This window comes from Arachis hypogaea, chromosome 19 (genome assembly GCF_003086295.3).
Source record: "Arachis hypogaea cultivar Tifrunner chromosome 19, arahy.Tifrunner.gnm2.J5K5, whole genome shotgun sequence".
NCBI classification, from domain to species: Eukaryota; Viridiplantae; Streptophyta; class Magnoliopsida; order Fabales; family Fabaceae; genus Arachis; species Arachis hypogaea.
In genome coordinates this window covers 56945990-56953440 of record NC_092054.1, presented here as the reverse complement: position 1 = coordinate 56953440, position 7451 = coordinate 56945990, and the positions used below count along the sequence as shown (strand labels likewise).

The following is a 7451-nucleotide window of genomic DNA, read 5'->3' as shown; positions in this document are numbered from 1 at the left end:
CTCTTGCTTTGTTAATTCTGTTCAAGATACTTGTTGAATTTTAATTTCTGCACTTGGTTACATGCTTTCCTTCTTTAGGCCTTTAAATTCATGCAACTAACTCACTGACTCACTAACTGTTTGAATTAATTCCTCAATTGAGCTAACCATACTCTTCCATTAACCAAGAGTATTTCACTTGTTTGTGTTTGAGCTGTGTTCTTGTATGACAGGTAGGAGAGGAGAGACATCAACTCTTCCATATACCGAACCAGAGAGGACCCTTCATAGACTTAGAAGGGAAGTAAGAGGGAAGAGAGTAGTGGGAGAAGAGGAATCTGAAGGAGAATCTGAGGACAATTTTGAGGAAGCTTTAGATCTCAACATGGATAGAGAAGTTCACAACCATGAGAGAGCTGATGGAAACGATGCCATCCCTGAGAGGAGGGTTCTTAGTTCATACATAAACCCAACCTCTGGGAATTGTGGTAGTAGCATCCAGAAACCACCCATTCAGGCCAACAATTTTGAGCTCAAGCCACAGCTAATATCACTTGTGGAAAATCATTGTTCCTTTGGAGGAAGTGCTAATGAAGACCCAAACCAACATCTCACAAAATTCCTGAGAATTTGTGACACTGTGAAGTCCAATGGAGTCCAGGAAGATGCCTATAAACTGCTTTTGTTCCCATTTTCACTTAGGGACAAAGCAGCTAAGTGGCTGGAATCATTCCCAAGGGGGAGTCTAACAACATGGGATGAGGTGGAAAGCAAGTTTCTGGCACGTTTCTACCCTCCACAAAAGGTCAATAGGCTTCGATCTGAGGTTCAGACTTTTAGAAAACAAGATGGTGAAACTCTCTACGAGGCATGGGAGAGATTCAAGGACTTGACAAGGAAATGCCCACCAAACATGTTCCATGATTGGGTGCAACTGCACATCTTCTATGATGGGCTCTCGTATGAATCAAGGAAGGCTGTAGACCATTCATCAGGAGGTTCATTGAACAGGAAAAAGACTGTGGAAGAAGCCATTGAAGTGATCGAGACAGTGGCTGAGAATGAGTACTACTATGCATCAGAAAGGCACAACACTAAGGGAGTCATGGAGCTGAACCATGTTGATACAATTCTAGCCCAAAACAAGGTGTTTGCCAAGCAACTAGCAGAGCTTACCAGGCAATTAGAAACAAAGCACGTGGCTGCAATACACACACAAGATCAAGAGGAAGTAGGCATTGAAGGAGGTAATTGGGATGAGGCTAACTATGTGGGAAACCAACAAAGGCAATCATATGATCCACATTCCAACACTTACAACCCAGGCTGGAGAAACCACCCAAACTTTGGGTGGGGAAACCAACAAACCCAACCACAAAACCACAAACCTTACAACCACAACCAACATAACAATTCCACATACCAAAACTCCAACCAAAGATCATACCAAGCCACACAAAACACTTACCCCCAACCATCATATCATGGCCAAAATAATCAACATACCCAACCTAATCCGAACCAACAATTTCAAGATCAATTAAACCGAATAGAAGGAATGCTTGCAACCATGAGCCAAGACATAATTGAATTGAAGAGCTTCAGGGATGATGTGAGAACTACCTTAAGAAACCATGGTGAAAAACTCAAAAGGATGGAATCTCAAGTAGGAGAGCTATCTCAACAGGCACCCAAATCAACTGCAGTGTTCCCTAGTGACACAGAAAAGAATCCCAAAGGGGAACAAAAGAGAGTAAGATGGGAAGAATGCAAAGCCATCACCATAATGAAGGAAGTCTCAGAAGAAGAAGGAATCAGGCCCTCAGAGCAGGAACCAGAAATCTTGAAGGAAGGTGTGGAAGAAGTTAAGCAAGAAGGTGGAACTGAGCAAGCCAAGGAACTGCAAAAAGGCATGATGGAAATATACCAACCAAAAGCACCATTTCCTGAGAGGTTAGGAGGAGGTGAAAAAAGGAAAACCTACTCAAGGTTTCTAGAGACATTTAACTCTCTTCATGTCAATATTCCCTTTCTTGAGATTCTTCATCAACTGCCCACACACATCAAGTATTTAAAGGAATTGTTAAGCAAGAAAAGAGTTTTGAAGGGAGGACAAACAGTAACAATGAACAAAGAATGCAGTGCTCTCATCAAGAAGGACACACTCTCTAAGAAAACGGACCCAGGAAGTTTTCATATCCCTTGCATCATAGGGGAAACAAAAATTGACAGAGGATTCTGTGATCTAGGAGCTAGCATAAATGTGATGCCTCTAACTCTTATGAAGAGGCTACAACTGAATGAGGTGAGATCCACTGATGTAATCATACAACTGGCTGACAAAACTCAGAAGCAAGCTGAAGGGGTAGTTGAAAATGTGCTGGTGAAAGTGGGGGATTATTATTTCCCCACAGACTTTGTCATTGTGGACATGGAGGAAAGCTACTTACACCCTATCATTCTGGGCAGACCATTTCTAGCCACTACTAGAGCGCTCATAGATGTAGAACAAGGAGAGCTAATTCTGAGAATACATGATGAACAGCTCATTTTCAAAGTCTTCAAACCTGCATCTGAGCCTGAACCAGAACCTGAAAAGCCTAAAGATGATAGTAGCCATCCGTGTTTGGAGGAAAGTAATCCAGCAGCTGAGACTCTAAAACAGTCATTGGAAGGCAAACAAGAGTTGCAAGAGTTAGAGCCACAAGAATCAGTGGAAACAGATCAGAAGGATCCTCCTGACATAAAGGTCAATGAAGAAATCCTCAAGAGAAAGGGAAGAGTGATAGGGAGATTGCCAAGAGGATGGAGAAACAAGAAAATTCCCACTGAAGGTTTTTCTCCGGGAGATAACGTGATATCAAGTCATTATCTGCCAATCCCACCTGGCCTCAAAACCATTCCTTCCCAACTCCCTCAAGTGTTCACAATCAGGAAAGTTCTTTCTATGGAACATTTAGAGGTCATGAATGAATCAAGTGGGGACGTTTTCATAGTGAGAGGAGATGACGTCAAGCACTACAATCCACCCTAACAAGGGACAACCGTCAAGCTAGTGACGTTAAAGAAGCGCTTCATGGGAGGCAACCCATGTTTTTAGTATCCTTAATCTTTAGTGCTTTGCTTTACATCTAATAAAGCATGGTTTCTTATGCATGAACTTGAATCCTCAGGACAACCATTGATTAAGTGCACTAAACCTTGCATGTAAATTACAATTGGTCTCTAAGTTTGGTGTGCCTGATGGCACTCCCAAATCTTAATCAAATTGAATTCCATCTTTCATTCAAGGTGCACAACCAAACATTAAGTTTGGTGTTCTTTTTGAACACAGTTTATGAAAAGCAAGAAGTTCCTCTGGATTTCAAAATTCATGACAAATATACCATTCACATGTTTTAATACTTTGGTTTCAATTACTTAGGGTAGTAACTTTGTTTAGAATCAAAGAGCCAAGGTGACTATGATTTATTAGAATTATGCACACTCATTAAGGACAACCAATATGGATTTCATGTCATCAGGAGACTTAACCAAACACTAAGTTTGGTGTCCAAATAATAAGTGTGCATACATGTAGAAGTCACGGCTATAAGCTCATAAAGACAAGCATTGATTTACATGTGCAAATACTATTCATAATTCACATGGACCGAAAAATGATAGCAAATTTGTTTGTTTGTGCAGGTACAAAAGAAAAGACAAAAATGGAGGAAAAAGACAAAGGGAGGTACGTGCTTGGTCAAAAAGAAAATTCACAAATCTTTGAAACTAACACATGGGAAAAGGAAGTTCTGCAAGAAAAGAAAGCTACATGTACAACCTAATGCACCCAGAATACTTCCAAGAAAATGAAAAGCAAATCGTCCTTATCCATAATTCATATATTTACCATCAAGCCACCCTTCACAAACCACCCTAGCCGTCCATTTTTCACTCATGGGCACTATAAAGAACCACTTGGGGAACGAGTCCCACACCACCAATTCTCCTTCATACACATTTTCCTTCATCAGAGCATAACTATCTCTTGCCGAAAACAACCTCACCACACCTCCAACAACACTTCTTGCTTCACCTTGTCAACTTTAGCTTGTCACTTACCAAAACTAAAAAAAACCAATGGCAGCTTCATCTAGCCACAAAAGAAGAAAAGACAAGCAGCCAATGGAGGAAAACAGGGAATTCGATGCATGGAGATACAGATCAGTGTTCCATGAGATTCAAGCCGAATGGATGAGACCTAAAACGGTACTAGCTGAGGTTCCCTTTGACCTTGAAAAGGATGAGTTCCCAGGTGTTTGGGAAAAGATCAAAAAGAGGAAGTGGGAGCTCCTAACTAAGCCAATCACTAGAATCAACATCAACTTGGTGAAAGAGTTTTATGCAAATGCAGTAAGGGAGGATCAAACCAAGAACCCCACATACAAAAGCTATGTAAGAGGGGTGGAAGTTGACTTCAGTCCCAAAGCAATCATGAAAACTCTTGGCCTGAAAAACATACATTTCAGCCAAGCAAGTTATGAAGAAAGGATGATAGGAGAACCTGACTATACAACTATTGCTGAAGACCTTTGTGCCATCAGAGCTGAATGGGTGAGAAAAACAAGAGGGGCTCCAAGAGTCTTGAGAAGGGGAGACCTAACACCTGAAGCTAAAGGGTGGTATGCAATAGTTAGGAGATCCATCCTACCCACTGCAAACTCTTCAGAAATAGTCCCTAAAAGAGCCATCTTGCTACATTGCATTATGGTTGGAGGAGAGATCAAAGTTCATAAACTCATTGCTGAACAGATACAAGAGTTTAGTGAGAAAAGTGACCCTGAATCCTGGCTTCACTTCCCTAGCACTATCATTAGACTATGCATCGATGCCCAAGTACCACTTGAGGATGAAAGACCTAATTGGCTATATCCTGGACTGGCCATAACTGCACACAGAATGACTCTTGGCCCAACTCCTCCAAGACATACAAGAAGAAGAAATGAAGAAGGGCAACAAGTGGAAGCCGAGCAAGAAGCAGAACAAGAAAGACAGGAAGGAGAAGATAGAGAAGAAGAGCAAGAAGAGTAAGCAACTCCTGAAAGAAGACAACGAATTCCCAGAGACCCCATGGATATGAGCAGAATGCAGGAAATCATGGAAGGAATGTCTCAACAATACATGAGGTCTCAGGAGAGACAAGAGGACTTTCATCTAAAAATGATGGATATGCAAAGGAACTTTGAATCAAGATTCTTCGATCTGCAAAGGGAACAAAATTTACACTTACAGGAATCCTTCAGCCACATATGCCAACACCAAGATGCCAATGTCTTGGCAATCAAGGAAGCCACCACTTTACAGAATGCAAGATACTCAGTCCAAGCTGATTACAACATCAGTTCGCAAATCAAGCTTAACTACATAGGGGAACATCTACACAAGATGGACCCAGCATTCCCAGCTTATGATGAGTATTTCAAAGGGAGGAAAGAAGGAGAAATAAACAAGGCAATGATCCTTGAAAAAGGAGTGGAAGAAACGATGAAAAAGGCTGGATTCTGGAAAAAGCTCATAAGAAAAGACAAAGGAAACACAAGTGGTCAAAAAGAGGCAGGAAGCAAGAAGAAGCAGGATCCCAAGAATTAAGAAGAACCAAGCAATAAATAAGAGGTGGTCTCGTTCCTTAATAATCAAATGATAATTGGTGAATTGTCTTTATGAACGTGTTTTCATCATAAGTCATTTAAGTGTTATGTGGAGTTTTTTTTTTTATGAGTCGTTTTTTTTAGTATGTGTGTTTGTTAATTGCTTTGAATAAAGTGAATGCCTAGATGTTTGGATATAACTTCACCTTCTTAAACAAGTGCGTGCCATGCTTGTTCTGTTTCCAAAAATAAAAGAAAAGTTTGAACAAAAGTAACTTGGCTAAATTAGTGACAAATCAAGTAGAATTAAGTGGTGGTATGCATGCTTGATTGTTTAGTCAGATCACTAAAATTAGAGTGTAGAATTATCATTTTTTATGTAGAAAGTGAAAATTGTCTATGGATCTTGATGAATAAATGTCTTTGGCCATGAAAAAGAAAGAAAAAGAAAAAGAAAAAGCCACGGAAAAAGGCAACCAAAAAGCAAAAAAATTGAGAAAATAAGCTAGGTACCAATGGTTTGAACTTCTGAGACAAATGCCTGTGGTGTTTATGTATTAAGGATATGCTTGGATGAATAGGTTCTGAGGAGTGTTTCAACACTTGGTAACTTGGGTTAACTAACCCGGGATTATCAACCAAAAGTCCATTATCAAGAGCAACCTAAATACAAAACATTTAGTCACACAAAGAGGTGCTGGGCACCAATGTCTCAAGAAGAAATGTGAACTAAAATGCCTAAAGTGGATATGTGTAGTGCACTGATAAGAAAAAGAAAATGCCAAAGGCTTGTGCAACACATGACACTAAGCAAACAAGGAGCAAAAGAAGCTCTAAGAAAAAGAAAAGAAAAACAAAGAAGAGAAAAGTGCCAAAGACATAAGAATAACAAGAGGCCATAGCAATGTTTGATGGATGCAATGAAAAGGTGATAATCCTACCTGATAAGTATGAAAAAGTGATGCTGCAACTTTCTGCATAAAACCCTTCTGATGAACTTCAAATGCTTGCTAATATAGCCAATGTAATTGCTTTCTGTTTCATACTTTCTTCTCAAATAACTCAGGACTTGCTTAGGGACAAGCAAGTATTAAGTTTGGTGTTGTGATGCCAAGGCATCATAGGCTAGTTTCACTAGCATTTTTCTGTTAGTTTTAGTTGTTTTATGCATTTTCTTGAGCTTAAAGTAACCAAAAATGGTTAAATGAAGAACAAAGTAATGAACCATCCAAACAATATGATTTTGATGCAAATTCCATGAGTTTTAGTTATATTACTTAAATGCTATGAATGGAAGATTTCTCATGAAATTTTGCAAGACTTTGATGCAATTGTTTGGATGATTTCAGGGAAGAAGAGGCTAAGCAAGGAAGCAACAAAATCAATAAAGGAAGCTTGAATATCACATGTGGAGTTTAAGTTCCAGTTTAAGCCTAAACTGGAGCTTAAACGCCAAAATCATGAAGGATAAGAAATGCTGGGATTGAAGTTTAACCTCCAGTTTGACCTCAAACTGGAGGTTAAACGCCAGAATGAGTATGCCACCCAGGGAGGAGTTCCACGTTTAACCTCCAGTTTGACCTCAAACTGGAGGTTAAACGCCAGAACCAGGAAGAGTACCAGGGAGCCATTCCACGTTTAAGCTCCAGTTTGACTCAAACTGGAGCTTAAACGTGTTCGACAGCTTTTCTACTCCAGGGTTGCTCTCTCCATTTCCACGTTTAACCTCCAGTTTGACCTCAAACTGGAGGTTAAACGTGTTCGACACCTCCAGGGCCACCATTCTAAGCTTCCACGTTTAACCTCCAGTTTGACCTCAAACTGGAGGTTAAACGTGTTCGA

At 40.1% G+C, this 7451-nt stretch overlaps 1 non-coding gene across 1 annotated transcript; it reads right to left on the bottom strand.

Annotated features, from left to right (window-relative positions):
• Nucleotides 1-790: 790 nt before the first annotated feature.
• Nucleotides 791-894, bottom strand: LOC112780272 (small nucleolar RNA R71). Its single transcript, XR_003191120.1, has one exon. It is a non-coding gene; the product is annotated as a small nucleolar RNA R71 (small nucleolar RNA).
• Nucleotides 895-7451: the final 6557 nt, after the last annotated feature.